Source organism: Furipterus horrens, unplaced genomic scaffold (assembly GCF_987537825.1).
Source record: "Furipterus horrens unplaced genomic scaffold, mFurHor1.1.pri manual_scaffold_9, whole genome shotgun sequence".
Taxonomy (NCBI): Eukaryota; Metazoa; Chordata; class Mammalia; order Chiroptera; family Furipteridae; genus Furipterus; species Furipterus horrens.
The window spans coordinates 79833681-79850392 of NW_028327179.1; the positions used below are offsets into that span (position 1 = coordinate 79833681).

At 48.5% G+C, this 16712-nt stretch overlaps 1 pseudogene; it reads left to right on the plus strand.

Annotated features, from left to right (window-relative positions):
• The first annotated feature begins 10151 nt into the window (after positions 1–10151).
• On the plus strand, positions 10152–11471 carry LOC150002017 (transmembrane protein 229A pseudogene; annotated as a pseudogene).
• The last annotated feature ends 5241 nt before the right edge of the window (positions 11472–16712 follow it).

Sequence of the window (16712 nt, forward strand, 5' to 3'; positions counted from 1 at the left end):
TACACCAGGTGCTGGGAAGGCCCTTCAGGGTGAGGTTTGGGGGAGAGAGCACATGTCCCTTTCCTGCTCTGTCATCACAGCACCCCCTGAGGCTGGGTTTGACAGGGATGGTGCGAACCAGCCTCAGCATGGCAGCACTGGTTCTAAGTCTTCAGAAACCAGAAACATCTCCCATGTTCACAGCTGTGGAAATTGAGATGGAGTGGCCCCAACCACACCCAAAAGGGCCTTCCCATTGTGCCTTCTCAGGGAAAGGGAGTTAGTGTGCGTGCGTGCGTGCGTGCGTGTGTGTGTGTGTGTGTGTGTGTGTGTGTGTGAGGAACGGGGCTGAAGGTCCCTCGGTGGAGTTTGAGGATTTAAGGGTAGAGTAGTCCCCAGCCCGGGCTCTATAATCATGCTGCCCGTGTTCAGATCCAGGGCCCCAGGAACATAATCTTTCTTAAGTCTTGCTTCTGAGCACTGACATGCTGATGACATGAGACAAACTAAAATATTGAGTATAGACGAGGTACACTGCACATGTGCAATAGATATTTGCTAGTGTCCTCCTGTTCAGTTCTGTAGATGGCAACGGGCCCTGTTCCCCACCAGCTGAGCAGTGAGGACCGAAATGTGGGGCTAGCAGTGTGGTGGGACCCTTGGGGAGGGATGGGTTACCTGTGTCTCATGAATTTCCCCAGGGCCCGGTCACTCAGGAGCCAGCATTTCTGATGAACAGGACCAGTACCCCCTAAGTTGGTAGCCACTTCCTGGGCTGAGCTGGCCAGGCTGCTGATCACGAGAGGACCTCAGCAGAGCCATGCGTGGCCTGGTCCCCACGGCTCAGTCCTGGAGGCGGGAGCGTGAGGGAGCCAAGGCTGAGTGGAGGCCTGCCTGCTCGTGGGAATTCACAGCATGTCTGCCTGTCAAAAGTACCTTGACAGGGAAGATTTGTGGGTGAGATTTGCAATTCTGTTTTCTCTAAGGGTTATAAATCAGCTGCACACACACTCCGGATGCAGCATAGGCCTAAGGCGTGCACACTGGCACACTCATACACACACACACCCATGGAAATGCAGTCTAGGGCCTACCTGATGTTTTCCATGGAGGGAGAGGGAGCTCCCCAGGGCTCTTCCTGAGCTCAAGGAAGGGAAAAACCCAACTGATGGGACTCCAGAGCCATCCGGAATCAAGGACTCAAGCCTGGGAGGCAGGCTGTCCTAGTAATTAAAGAAGTAGCTCATCCTACGGGTTATAAGTATGGCTCAAGTGCTTGCCTGCCTGGGCCCAAACTTGGCCCTAGAGTATACTAGCTGTGTGCCCTTGGCCATATTGCTTACAGAGCTCTGTGCCTCAGTTTCCCCTTTTGTAAAATGGAGTTAATTATAGCATTACATCATAGAATGGTTGAGAGAACAAAGTAAGTTAATATGCAAAGTGTGCTGAAAATAATACAGGCACTTAGAGCTCGGGAAGGTTTGCCTATCATCATCATTATTTAAGACTACGCAGACTTTGGCATAAGACTGAGGCCCAGCTCTGCCTCTTGCTAGTTGTGTGAACTTGGACATGCTGCTGAGCCCCCAGTTGTTCATCTGTAAAATGTATTATTACTACCTACTTTGGAGGGCTGTTCTGGGCTTTAAAGGAGATAAAGCTCATAAAGGATGCAGTATCAGACCCCCAGGGCACATCAGCCAGAGCTCTATGTGCCTCTGGTTGGGAGCCTCCAGGTAGCTCTGCTCTACAGCCTGTCTTCCTCGGGAATGTTTAGATGGGGAGCTCTGTGGAGGGGAATTTCCGGGAACCTCGGTCTCCCTTTTGCTACTAGGGAAGTAAACGACTTTCCAGTCCATTTCTCCTCTTCCTGACTCTGTCACTCCTTTTACCCCTCTCAGAACAGGGCTCTGAGACTGGCAAGTGTGGCTCACAGCTCTGCCACTCCCTTACTGGATAACCTTGGGTGGGTCACTTAACCCCTCAACTCCATCCAGCAAGGGATAATGGCCCCTGCTGCAGCTGGCAACTAGAGAGCAAGTTAAATGAGATAATGTCTGCAGAGCATGTAGCACAGTGCCCAGTGCCAGGTAAGTGCTCTGCACATGCCATCGCGGGTCTGCGCTTTATCCCCTCTGCTCTCTTTTTCCCATTTCCTCCCATACCTGATGCATAAAAGGTATCTTCCCAGACATTTAAATATTTCTCTTTGGAAAAATGGGCTCAAGCCCTGGCTAGTGTGGCTCAGTGGATCGAGTGCTGACCTGCAAACAGAAAGTTATTCGGTTTGATTCCAAGTCAGGGCACTTGCCTGGGTTATGGGCCAGATCCCCAGTTGGGGGCTCACGAGAGGCAACCGATCTAGGTGTCTCACACATCAGTTTCTCTCTCCTGTCTTTCTCCCTCACTTTCTTACCCTCTAAAAATAAATAAGATCTTTTTTTAAAAAAAATGGGCTCTAAAAAGGCACTTCTGGAGCAAGGCTGGACGGAGGAAGATGACTTCAGAAATTCAGACCTGCTCTCACCCGATAAAGTTCCCCTATGCTAGCCATACAAGGCTGAAGCATACTGGACACGAGACCGGGCCTTGCTAGTCCATCAGCTCCCTAAGCCAGAGCCTTTCCTGCTCCCTTAGGGTCCTCAGGTGCTGTCAGACACAGACTTGCTTCCAAGGTGTTGTCTGGCATTTTTACCTGCTCAACCATAAAGCCCTGCAAAATGGTGATCTGGGAATGAGTAGCTGCTTGCACAAGTGGAGCGGGGGGCAGTGAGGGGGAAGAGACAGGGACCGGTGCCCATATTTTTGCAGAGCCGACATTTTTGCACCTCTTCCCCCCAGCTCACTGCCTGTGCGAGCAGGATGGTGAAGCCTTGGCCATGGTTAATTGTTGGGAGCATCCCAGGCCAGGCCTTGGTCTTTGAGCAGAACTTTGGAGGCTGGACTTCTCTGTTGCCAGGGAAACCAAAGTGTTCCCAGGAAAGAAACCACAGTGTTTGGCTGTTAAGAAGCACCCCCTCCCCCCAAAATGAGTTCCCTCCAAAAGTGATTCCCCTGAAACTGTTGAGTCGGCAGCATCCTGCCTCCTCCCTGAGCCTGCTGAAATTATAGAAAATGAAATCTGCCCCTGACCTTGTGCTTTCCACCTCTTTTTTAAACATTCCACTGTAGCACAAGGACATGTTTTGTTTTTTTCTTATTTATCTTCCTCCCATGCCAGCTGGGGCTCTGAGTCCTTCTCTCCTCTTGTTGACTAGAGTCAGAAGGGGAAGGACTTCCACAATTTTTTTTTTCATTCAGCTGTCAGCAGAAATAAGACAAGCAGGTTTATATTTGGAAAGCAGAGGGTCTCAGCCATCATATCGTTACGTCCAGGAGTAGGTTACAGCCTTTGTATCCCCTCACACAATGAAGGCTTGAAATTGGACCCACAGATTTGCAGAGTAACAGGAGGGAGTTTGCAGCAAGCCTGTCTGGACTCACACTGACTTTTAAGTGCCATTGCAGGCTCATAGGGGATTCCTCAGTGGCTGACAACATATAGCCTGGGAAGAGATGATTCTAGGAAAGAATCCCCTGGGCACTCCAGATGTGGGCAGAGTCTGGAGTACCTGCATTTCCTTCCCATCCATCATCTGATGCTGCGCAAGGAGGGAGGGAGCTCTCACCTCAGTTCACAGACCAGGCCGCTTGGCCTCAGTGGGGCTGAGATTGTCTAAGGACTTACTGTATTTAATCTAAGGAGTTAGTTAATCTAAGGAGATTGTCCCATGGGTTATTTTGTTAGGAGACAAAACAAAACAGGAAAGAGGGGAGAGAAACATGACCAGTGTTCCCTTTCAGATCCCTGGATGCTTCGGGGGATGAAATAGAGAAGGAAAAGAATGTAAAGAGACTTTGATCTAAATCCTAGATACGCCCTTCCCCCTCCCTTGGGCCTGGGTCTCCTCATCTGAACAGCCTCAGACCTGCATCTTCTTGAGGCCCCTTCCAGGTCTGCCACTCGGTCAGTGTTCCCAGGGCCATCCATGTTAGTGATATGAGCAGTTATTTTTCACCTAGAACTGACTCTCTGTTCCGTAAGTAATTTTAAACAAATTCTGTTCCTGTCCCTGAACTTCAGTGGGGGAAAAAACAAGACCCAGCTGGGTTTTCCACTGTCCTCAGTAGACCAGGGTTTGCAGGCAGCTCGTGCTCCAGGCTGTGTGCTGTTAGAGCCCCAGGCAGCTGGGGTCCAGCACCCTGACAGCCTGAGGGGCACAAGGACCTGGCCTCAGGTCAAGCAAATGGGTTCCAAGGAAGTATCTTGATGGGGTCTCAAGTCCTTTTCAACCTCATTCTGGACTGTCAATGGAAATTTCTTGGTGATTCCTGAGACCCTCTGTCAGATCCTGTTATTAGCATGAGGCTCTCAGAGTGTAGAGTAAACTAATGAATTACAACATGATTATACAGCACATAATTAACTTTGTAATTAATATGCAACTGCCCCTTAAGCTAAAACACTGCTTATAGAGACGTAGGGCAATAGTACATCACAGGTCAGAAATAGCACTTTGGAATTTTCAAAAGAATGAGCGTAAGCAGGGAATCACTTAAGACAGCAGGGCAAGTTAATTAAAAGGCAGATGGATTGTGAACATTCTGCTTCACTTCAATACCTTCTCCTTTAAGAAAGACCCTAATGCCACCCTGCCAGGCTGATTGGCCAGGACTGGTCAGAAGCGCCCTGGGCATGTAGTTTTATTTCCAAAATAAGCCTGACATTCCCTGCCCCATCCCAGCCCATTCCCAAGTGTTGGCCCTCTGCCTAGCCACACCATCCCTGGGGCCAAACCTCCCGGTTCAGGGCCTGACTCCATCCCTCCTCCTCCAGAAAGTCTGTGGGGATGTCCTCAGCCCAGCCCCGGTCTAGCCCCGTGGTGGACACTGCCAACAGGTGCATTGGAACAGCTTGTCACCTGGATTTCAGGCTTCTGGAAGTCAGGGTTGTCATCTTACATTTTTGTTTAATCCTTTCTCCCCCAGCCTCCTGCCAGAGCATTAAAGCTAGAAAATGCCTTAGGAATCATCTGACCCAGCCTCTCATTTCACCAGGGCCAGAGAGTAGAGGGGCTGAGTGCCATGATCACTCAGTGACCTGGGTCTGGCAGGAGTCCCTCCCCTGCAGCCTCTTCTAGTCCTGCCTCAAGCTGGGTGGGCCTTTGAAGTGATTCTAACCCAGTCTGTGCCTCAAGCAGCTCATTGGACCTTCCAACTCTGGTCTTTGCCTTTTCAGCAAGTGGCCTGGGCAAGCCCTGCTTGGGGCACAAAGCTGAGGGGGCCCTCAGGCAGGTAGGCTCCTCCTGGCTGGGCAGGTATATCTAGGTGGCTTCATGAAGCTGGCCATGATATTGGATTCAGAATCCAGAGCCCCAATCCCGGTCGGAAGGGTTTTCAGATGTTCGTGAGGGTGCCCTGTGGCTTCTCTTCCTGCAGACACTTCAGTGTCTGGCCCCCCACCCTGCCTGGGAGCCCTGTCCCAGCCTGCCAGCCAGCCCAGCTTCCTCTGCGCCTCTCTCCCTGATGTCCAGCCTCTCCACCCTGTAGCTGTTCCCCTTAGGTCTGAATTTCTCCAAATGAATTTTGGGAAAACTAGTTCTATGGGATTTAAAATGTGTTCAGTGGGGGGGGGGGAAAGTGTTTTGCGATCGATTAACTTTGGAGGGAAAACTGGATTCTTTAAGGCCCTTCACAGGTGAGGGTACTTTAGTAATCTCCAGGAGAAGAGTAGAACCTGCAGCTTTCCCCCAACAGATCTGACCAGAGATGCCTTTGTTGAGGGAGGATCTAACCTCAGGCAGCCTCTTCCGGGATGTCCCGGCCATTGCCGTCCTTTTGCCCACAAGGGGCAATGGTTCCTGTCTGGTCTCCCAGCCTTCATCAGTGACACTGCCCACCTGGATAGACATCACTGGGCATCCAGGCTGCTGCACTGGAGGAGCATAGCTCAGATCACACATCCTGAAGCTCCAACCTTAGCCCTCCTTCCTTCTGGAACTTTCCACGGTAGTCCTTTGCCACCAGGACAACTCCCTCCAGCTCCTCAACCTGGCACTCTGGCTGCTGGGTACAGAACCCCTGCCTCAGCCACCCAAGGCCTCAGAGGCCTGGCATTGAGCCCAGAGGCACCTGTGTGAGGGTGAGTGCAACAGGCAGCCTCATGGCCCCTTTCATTGCTGATAAATGGAGCTTCTGCCTAAGATGTTGTTGCACTGTTTAAAAAAATAAGTTTTAGATATAGTCTTTTTTTCTTTAAAAGGTTAAAGATCTTAGTGTCTAGATGGTTGCTTTTAAGTCCCTTCCTCTCCCTTCAACAAGCACCAGCTCCTCTCTGCCCAGTTTCCTCCTGCCTGTGATGGAGATGATAAGGCCCGCCTGGGTCCTGTATAGAGCCAATGAATACCTCCCATTCACTGCCTCACTTAGTGGTTTACGTATGCGGGGCCTGAGGCATGCAGAGGGCAGCGTTTTATCCCAAGTACAGAAGCTGGCAAGTAGCAGAGTCAGAATTTGAAGCCAGGGAGCCTGGTATCCTTAACCGCTAAGCCATACTGCCTGTGTAAAATGAGGTGATAAAGGGTCAAATGAGGTTATGTGCTTTCTAAACTGTGAAATGCTTTGCACAGTTAGAGCACCAAGTCAGCATGTGGCTCTGGAGCACCTAGTGTGAACTTTTGTCTTCCTAGACATCAGGAAGTATTTTCAGGTTGCCTGTGGGGTGCCTAGCTTATCCCTGGAGGTTTTCAGGAATGAGACGTCCACTCTGAGCCTGGAATAGGGGTAACTCAGTCCCCGCGTAACCTCACATCCAGAGACTTTCCCAGTGCAGACCAGATGATAGGCAGGGTGATGAGCAACAGATCCACCTGAACACCCCCCACCCCACCCCTGCACAGAGGAGCTTCCGGAGAAAGGATGGTGAGGCTAGTGGGGTCAGTGCGCCTGCCTGAGCCCAGCTGAGATGGTGAAAATCTCCGCACACATCCACGGGGACCTCGTAAGACTTCTACAAGGGCAATGGCAGAGGTTTCCCAGCGGGAGCAGAGCCCCTACACCTATCATGCTTGGCACCCTTGCCACAGTCACCCTGTGCTACACCCTCCACCCCCACTCCGACCTCCAGGCTTCTGGGAGCTCCCCAGGGCAGGCCCGCTGCATCTTGCTGTCTGTGGCCACAGGCTAGCCTGGGCAGGCATCTGCACTGTGTGTCTAGATGCAATTAGTGGCAGAGAGAGCAGAGAAGTTCAAGGCAGCTGGAGTGTGGACCCTCACGTCCCCCCACCTCACTGCCTACCCAGCGCCTCTCCCCCCACCTCTGACCGACAATGGGGACTTCAGCACTCTGGTCTCCAGCCACCCCACCCTTGCCCTGATCCTCTGTTTCCTCGTCTGTAAACAGACCTAAGCACATCCGCAGGTCCCTTCCAGATCAAAGCCATGAAAACTGTGTATTTTCATCTTCCACTTTTAGCTTGTCTACTCTCTGATCTTTTTTGTTTCTCTAATTTTTTATTGTTTTGAGAAATGTTTTAAAGATCTGACAGTTCATAGCAATTAACTAATGGAGAAGGCAAAAACCCAGTTAGCAAAAATAAAAGCCCAGACTCAGGAGAAACGGCTGCTGCCCTGGGTTCCACATAAAGAAAGCACCACGCACTCTGAGCCCGTTTTCTCGTCTGCAAACTTGTCTGCAAGCTGCTGTCAGGCTGTGACATGACGTTGTTACGGCATGGCTGGCTCGCCTGAGTGGTCCGTATGTGGGCTCTCAACTCGAGGAGCCTGGCTCTGAGTGACATTCAGGGGAATGAGCACAAAGTCAGAAGTTGGGAAGTCTGCATGCAAATCTCTGCTTAGACCTTGACTGGCTGATGACCTGAGGCTAAGCCCTCTCCTCTCTGGGCCTCTATTTACTCCCCTTTCCAAGAAGGGCTGCCCAGAAGTTTTCTTCTCATGTGTCCATAACAGGCGATTCAGAATGGCTGCGCAGAAGTATGTGTGGAGGACGGGCAAGGCATGTCCAGACTCAGCAGGAAGTGTGGCGATTGATTAGCCACACCTGCCATGGGTGCAAGAGGTGGGGGTGGTGTCCAGCATGCCACAGTCCTGCCATCCCTGTGCCAGGTGGTCCTTAAGGGCTCATCTAGCTCTGTCTGGCTCTCTCTGGCATGCCATTGGCCCTGCACCTGTCTGCACCTCCCTGCAAATACCAGGAGGGTAGATTTGGAGCCTTGAGGAGCTGAGGTTAGGGAAGGCGCAATGGGGAACACCTCTTTCATCCTGGAGCCAGAGCTGTAAGAACATCAGCAGGACATCTACAACCTTCTTGAGGGCACCAGCTGGTGGATAGGGGGCCTGGCTCCATTGCCAGCCTCATTCTACCATGTGACCTCCAAGGGCCCTCAGGGAAGTGTTCCCACCCTCCTTCTTCCCTACTATATCGTGGCTGAGCCCTTGGGATCACAGACAAGAGCCTACAGACAAGCCAGGTCAAGGGCGTTGCATGGGCACGGCTATCCTGAAAAAGGCTGGTGGCCCAGGCCCAGCACCCAGCAGCATCAGACATGACTAGGCAGGACTCTTGTCTCCTCATCTCTGCACCATGCTCAGCACTCCATGGCATTAAAAGTCACTGGCCTGGCAGGCAGGGCATTTGGGGCCAGGGAAGAGTGTCTAGTTGAGGAAGGCCTGCCACCTTACCATAAATAGCACAACACAGGAAAAAATCCTGAACTTTGTAGTCAGACAGGAGTTCAAGTTCTGGCACTGCCGCTTCTCTGCACTGTGACCTTGAGCAAGCCATTAGACCCCCCTGAACCTCAGTTTTGTAACAGTAAGTAGAACATCAATTATAGTAGATTCTGAGGCTTCAGCTGAGATGATATGACTAACCTAGTGGCTGACACATATAGGTTCAGTAGTTTCATTTCTTTAGAAAACAAAAGGCAGGGGCATAGCACTAGAAATGACTAGGCACTCTATAGGGCTGAATTTGGTGACCTTGCCCAGGGCTGAATCTGGCCCTCCTTTACCTTGGGGAGGGGAGCTGCAAAAGGAAGCTCACTCTGAGGTCAGAGATTCAGAGTGCTGCCAGAGGAGGCAGGAGGGTTTGGCCTCACGGGCATGGCCCTCGCCTGCTCAGCCTCATGTTCCCGGAGGGATGGGGCACACCCCAAGAACACAGCCGGATTCCCAGCCCAGTGCCGGTCTGCCCAGTGCGCCGCCACCTTTGTCAGGGCAACATCAGCATGTGTGATCCTGAGTGGGTTGTCCTCCCTCGGGTTTAACTTTTGTGTCCCAGAACAGGTTGTCAGATGTGGCAGTGTGGAACTGGCCCTCAAGAAGCCCCCACTCTGAAACACCAAGGGTAGACTGTGTTACCCCATTGACCCCCACTGACAATACGTGCTCCCGTAGATGAGGGTGGGTGCTGGGAAATTGGGTCATGGAGAGAAGTGGGTCCACCCTTCCAGGAGCCCCAAGTGCCGAGCCAAAGTGTCTGAACTCTGGGCAGGAGGTGTGGAGCCTTGTCAAGTATGGCGTGGAGCACTCCTGAAGTTGAGGAGGAAGAACTGGATTTGGAAGAGCTGGTGTCCAAACCAGAATTTCTCTTTTCAGAACATTGTCCCTAAGTCATCGATTGCACTTAGCTCCTCAGTCTAGTGGGGCAGTGAGGCAAGGCACCTTCCTGTGTGACAGTCGAGGACACAGACTCAGGGAGAAAAAGCAGCTTCTCACAACCTCACACAGCCAGGAAGGATTGACTCAGGGCCCACCCCTGGCCCAGGAGCCTCAGCCTGCTCAAGGCCTCAAGCTGGCCCGAGAGCCAGCTCCAGCTGCCTGGCCAAGAGTGGGAAGCAGCTGGTCCTGGACAGCTGCCCAGAGCTGCCTCTTGCCTCCCTGTCTCCTTCTCAGCTCCTGCCTGTCTGCCCTCCCCTGACTTCCCCGGGATAGGGCACAATGTCACTCTCTTCTCCCTGTGTTTGCTTCACCACCACCCTCTTTTTCTGACTGCAGGCAGCATGCAGTGCTCTGAGGATTGGGAGTGGCAGAGTCACATACATGTGACTACAGGCGGCCCTGCACCTCTCTGAAATTCTCCTTCACCTTTAAGGTGAGGAGCACACGGGACTATGTGCACGCACCCCGGCAGCGGCTGGGAGGCGGCACGGGGCTGGACTCCTGGGCTCCTCGGCTGCGCAGCTCTGCGCTCCCGGCGGCGGAGGCGTGGCGTCGGGCGCCGCGGTGAGTGTCGGAGCCCTCGGCGGGCGGCGACGCGGACTGCGAGGGTCTTGCACACGTGAGCGGCGCGCTGCGGCGGCCGGCGGCCTCCAGCGGGCGGAAGGCGAGCCTGGGGCCCACCGCCCCCAGCCGCTGTCCATGGCTGAGGCTGCGGTGGAGGGCGCGGAGATGCCTGCCTGGGTGCGACTGTACTAATGCGGGAAGCACACAATCACCCTGGAGGCGCTCCTGTCCTCCGCGCGACTCTTCGCTGGGAGCCCCGCGCTACAAATGCTGGGCCTGTTCTCCCCCCACCGCTGCCTTCTGCACTTGCTCACCCTCCTCACTCCGGAGAGGGTGTACCTACAGCAGCGGCAGTGCCGCAGCGCCTTGGTCTTCCCTTTCCTCCTCCAACCCTCAGCGCACGTGGTTCTGCAGACCCTGGCGGGCCAAGCGCTGCTGCTCAGTCTGTGCAACGGGCTGCGGGGCCCCGTGGCGCCAGGGGTGCTGGACCTGCTGTTGCGGTCCACAGTGGCGCTCTACCATTCCCAAGTGTTCCTGAAGCGCTTTCTGCATTTGCGGTAGGGACGGCAGCTGCAGGAGCAGCGACTGGGCGCGGCCCTCGCCCGCCCCTCCTGGCACCCGAGTCCCTGGGGCAGAGCGCCGGCGGTAAAAACAAACAACAACAAGAAAAACGTTAGCGCCCCCTTCCCCCTGCAGCGAAGGAGCCCCCAGCAAGGGTCTGCCAGACCTGCTCTACTTTCTTTTTTACGGAATGCACGGCTTTATGGATGAGATTTTCTTCACCTTGTTTAACTTGCTAGGGAAGAGGGAGGGGGCAACCAGTGGCCACACATCGCTCTGGTCATTCTTTATGTATGGCGGCTGCAGCTTCGTGGCGGAAAAGCTCTATTTGCACCTTCACTACAGTGAGGCTGGAGCACCTGCAAGTGGGTGCCTATCTATGGGACCTTCACATACTGTGGGAGAGCACGTGAGGCGCTTGTCCCTGGGACTATTCTCACTACCCGCTCAATTTCATGGGCCTCATCACCCTGATGTATTTACCTGGCTGGATATTCCTTAGTGTGTACCAGGACCTACTCTCCCAACGTGTTGTTGTGGGTGAAGTACATACCAATGGACTAAAAGGAAAAAGGAAAAGAAAAAAAAGTCTCCGGATTCCCACCAACAATGCAATTTATTTTTACACATTACAAATGGAGTGGCTTATTTATCTTTTAGCATTTTAATTTTTATGTTCCACTAAACTCTTCCAACACACATATTTCATTCGATATTTTAGTTTTTCTGACTATTTGGAACCTATGCATCATATAATACTTTGAAATATACTTGAAACACAACTGAAAATCCCAAGTGGCCAGTATTTTAAAAGCCTTGCAAGCCCAAAGAGCAGCAAAACCATTCTATCTTAACATCGAAGAACCGTGGGAGTACCTCATTTGGGCATGGGGGTAATGTGACGGGGGCAGGGGGGTGATAGCTGCTATTTTATTTCACCCTGTGAGAAAATTCTTCAAATCAGAGACCTGTGACTTGTACAAGGTTTAGTGCAATTTCCTGGTTTAATAGTGTGTTTACTTGTTTTTGAATCCAATTTCACTTCAGCTCCTTGCTATATTTATCAATGCCTGCTGAGAGTCAGTGTCTTGTACCTCTGAAACTACAGTTACCAACACTTAAAGTGCCTCCCATCTAGCACACGAAGTAAAAAGAAACTGACAAATGTGAAACTATTCTGTGAATCAATTTTTAAATAAATCTTTTCGAGCAATTCTGACAGGTGACACTATGTAAAGTACTTGATCTCCATCCTGGAAATGATCGCTTTCCAAAGTGGGTTAGCCTTAAATGCCAAGTGTCCGTGTCAGTCTATGGCTCTAAATGCTTGATACTGTGTAATAATGTAAAATGTTTGCCTCACATGTCCAAGGGCCAAGCAAAATCATACCATCCTCACAAGTGTCTTAATCCTAATGGCCCTTTCTACATGGAGCTTCAAGAGTAAAAACAGTTCCTTGGAATAAAGTGAACTTGAGTGTTCATCCTATTTGTATTAGCCCGAATTATTTTCTGTGAATACAGACACGTGTTTTCCATGTCTTTTTGCCATGGCTCGCTTATAAACATTTTTCTTTTTCCTTTTGGGCTCACACGGAGTTCTTGGGCCAAGCCTGATGTGTAATTCCAATTATAAATCACTGATAGCTTTTTGATGACTCCTTATTAATTCCCGGAAGCTCCAAAATTAAATGAGACAACGTGGACCATTTTAAGAAAGTATGTCTAATCAATGCCTATGCTTCAAGGTTGTTTGCTGTTGTTATGAAATGTATAAAGACAAATAGAATTGAGTCTTGCTCAGCCAAGGATGACTAATAACTTCTCAGCTTTCACATAAAGATAATTAGGAAAACATACAGTGTGTACAAATGAATTATTAGCTTCCCTGTGCTATAAAAGGGAACTTCCTTCTTTTCTCTAAAAGATGTTTGCTATAGCAATAGCAACAGGTATGTTTTTAGTTTTCGGTCAGATATAATTGTGTGAATACTATATTATTTTAATCCACTATCTCAGGGTATGAGCTAAGTTATAATGATACATAATGCTATATAATCAACCCCACCTGATTTGTTTAGTCAGTCAAAGCTGTTAATAGTAAGCTAAAATGTTTGCAGAGAGTAAAAGTGTCACTTTGTGGTACTTGGTCATGGGTAAAAGATTCCTATAAACCGTGGGGAGACAAAAGTGTAAGTACAGACACTAACATTAGGCAGATGCTGAACAAAATATCTGTAATGCAGATGTGACACGTGGGCATGACTCTGAGTTAAGCACAGCACCGCTCCACACCACACATTTCCTGTGAGTCCTTAACCAAATCCATGACTCCTGAAATACCGGCTACCTGTGCCTGTTGGCACTCATGCTCTTCACTGGCTGCTCTCCAACCCTGCTTACCAGCATCCTCAGGGTCAGAAATCTGTAGGGAAGTGGAAAAGCCCGCTACTTTTTGCTTGTTTGTTTAACTCTTAGGGATAATCGTATTTAAAGGAAAGGTCAAGGTTTCCATTTGCTCAGTTCATTCAGGAACTGGTTACTGAGCACCTATTTGCTAGGCACTCGCCTACACTCTGCAGATATGGTAGTGACCCAAGGCAGACAAATCCTGTGTCCTTATGAAGCTCACGTTCTAGCGTTTTGATTTATAAGAGATTACGTGTATTTACAAGGCCACTGTTTTAGTAGTAGGCTGTGAGAGGCAGTTGTTATGAGGGCTTTCATCCGGCCAGTCCCTAGAATATCACTCTAAAACAAAAGCCCGTAAGTCCCTCTGCAAGTTCTACAGAGAGCTTGTATGTATATTCCAGGAGTGATGATCCTGTCTGTTAACTCAGCACCTTGCTTTAGGGCTTCTCATTTTGTGTTTACTCAACCTCTTACAAGGGAGGTTTTGTTATAACTTTGAACCTTCAAAGACAAAGCAGGAAAAGAAAGAGCCATCAGATCAATCAATTTAAGTACTCATTAGTAGTTCAGATATAGAAACAGTAAGATGCTCTAATAAAAGGTTATACACAAGTAGCACCACCTTCCAAGAACTACTCTATAATATTATAGGTAAAATATGAAGGAAATATATGTCTGTATCCATATATATCTTGAATAATCATATATCAAATATATCTTAAGTAGAGAGATAGAATCTTAAGTAAATATGTCTATACAAATCATTTTTTAAAATATTTGTATTGTTGTTCTATTACAGTTGTCCAATTCTCCCCCTATTGCTCCCCCCTACCCTGTTGTCCATGTCCATGGGTTATTTATACTAGTTCCTTGTATTCATATATATCTTAAGGTGATACATATATATTAATCCAAAGAAAAATACAACTTTCTTAGTTTTTCATGTTAACAGTGCATACAGAAGTTCCTGTTATTCAAAGGCTACGGTAAGGTTGATAACTCATTTCAACATTTCAGTGACTCAGTGTAATGAACTTTCCACATTTTATTATTGTAAGAATGATGGCACTGAGAGAACCATGAGGACGCAGCGAGCAGAAGAAAAGAAGTTTACTGAGGGAAATTAGCAAGCGAGGAGGAAGCCGTGCTGCGAATGGCCCGACTCCGGGGTCCTAGGGAAGGAGGGGGCTGTTTTATAGGGGGAAGAAAAAAGAAACTATTGAATTCAGTCGTTATCTCGCAGCTGTGAGTCTGAGGGCTGATCAAAGCCAAACAGAGCTTGGGTTGATGCACCCAAGGCAGCTGCAAGCAGGTAGGTGGAGGGGGGACGGTGTGGGAACCAAGGCTGTCATTTATAAATATCTGATATTTCATATTTCAGCTCAGCAAAACACAGCTTAGAAAAATATGTCCCGTCCTTTCTTTGGTCTTTGTTACTTAAAAAACACTAATTGGATATTTTACATCTATGTAGATATATATACCCACACACAACCCTCATTTACATAAACCTCAAACAACCTTTCTTTTCTAGATGGGGACAGTGAACCTGAAGTGCAAAGATGTTATGCAACTTCCCAAGTCATACAGTTACTGAGCATTATTTAAACTTGAATCCAAGATCCTGGCCTCCAAGGTCTATTCTTAATAGCAACACTGTGGTGCCTCTGTCTACTGTCCACAGTGATTTGGAATCTTCTCTGAGTTTCACCTTGCAATCTGCATTGCTCTTCCCTTCCCCATCACAGGTTCAAGGGTAGCTGCAAAAAGACAGATGCTGGTAGCAAAAATACTCTTTCATGTTGCCTTTTTATCCCATGGAAAATAACAAGAGAGCTAATTACCAGGGTGCCTAACTGACAATCCCCGGATGGTTGTCTACATTCCAACAGTGCTCTGAAATAGAGCTCTTCATTCGAAGTGAGAGAATCCTGACTTGAAGAGTCATACACCAAAAATGTAAGACACGTCGTATCCCAAGCTAGAAAAAAATACATATAATTATTGCCATTTCATGTAGTACTCAGAATGAGCATCACTGTAGAGATAAACATCCCAGAAACTTAAGTGAAAATCACATGAGCCAACTTCCTACTTAGAAAAAAATATTTTTAAGGAGAAGTGAGAGTTGAAAGAAACAATGAAGCCTTCCACCCAAAGGGCAGGAATTTCCTACATTTCTGAGTTTCTCAACTGGGCTTGGACTTTTCAAGACAATCCTGTGTATTTCATGCGAAGACTGAGGGGAAGACTGTCAATAACTGAGCTGATAGCCCTGGCCGGGTAGCTCAGTTGGTTGGAGCATCATGCCTACATCACAATGTTGTGAGTTCTATCCCGGGTCAGGCACATACGTAAGTTGCAGGCTCGAACACTTATCCGGGTGCCTGTATGGGAGGCAACCGATCTGTGTTTCTCTCTTCTCTGTCACATTGATGTCTCCCTCTCTCTCTCTCTCTCTCTCTCTCTCTCTCTCTCTCTCTCTCTCTCTCTCTCTGTCTCAAAAATCAACTTATCATCGGGTGAAGATCATAAAAGTAATAAAAAATATAACTGAGCTGATAAACCCCACTGTGTACCAGTGAAAGAAGAAAGCTTTTAAAACCTTTCAGGAATTAATAGAGACCATTCATCCTGCTTGTGTATGTCAACGAAACCTTTTTGAATATGTTCTTTTTCTCTTGGTAAAGTGCTTTGGCTGAGTCCTTAATTAGTAAGGAAGAGAGAAAAAGAGAAAACAAAATCACATTGTAAGGAAATCTACTTTGCAGTGTTTGAAAAAGCTGTTCTCTGTTGGCTTAACCTGTTAGTAAATACAAATCACATATTTATATTATTTTTAATCTATAATTCTAAAACACTCTGAAATTAGTGGCAGTCTGTTTCCTTGGAAAATAGTAATATTTTTATCGGAGACCCAAGGATAAAAGAAAATGTTATTTAAATTAAAAAAATAAATGTACTTTCTTAAAAAGTAAGCTTAACTTGTTGAATGTGTAATAATTCACGTGTCTCAGAAATAAGAAAGCTGAAAATGCAAGAAACAAAATAAAATAAAATAAATCAATGTTTTGTTCTTTTACCATGACACGTAAGTTCTACATATATCTTTCCAAATGAAGCTTCAGTCACTGAATCTAAGCAGCAGGGTTTTGAGAGAGCCTGGACAGTAATTCAAAAGTAAGAAAAAATGGCTGCAGGTAGAGAGGGAGAGGATTAAATAGTAGGAAGCCTGCTTGGGTCATTGGATCCTCATCCTGGCTCAATCCAGGAAAAGCCTTTGGAGGCTATTCAGGTCTACTACCAGGATATCCACTGGGGGATTTTAGTGGTCATTTGCTCTGGCACACCTGCATAAAGAAAGAAACGGACAGGCCACAGGTATCACAGAAACAGGTAGCTAGCCAGGGAGGATGAAAGATGCCAGGAATCAACCCTCCCACCCCTGAAAATTAAATTAATTTTACTTACAGCAT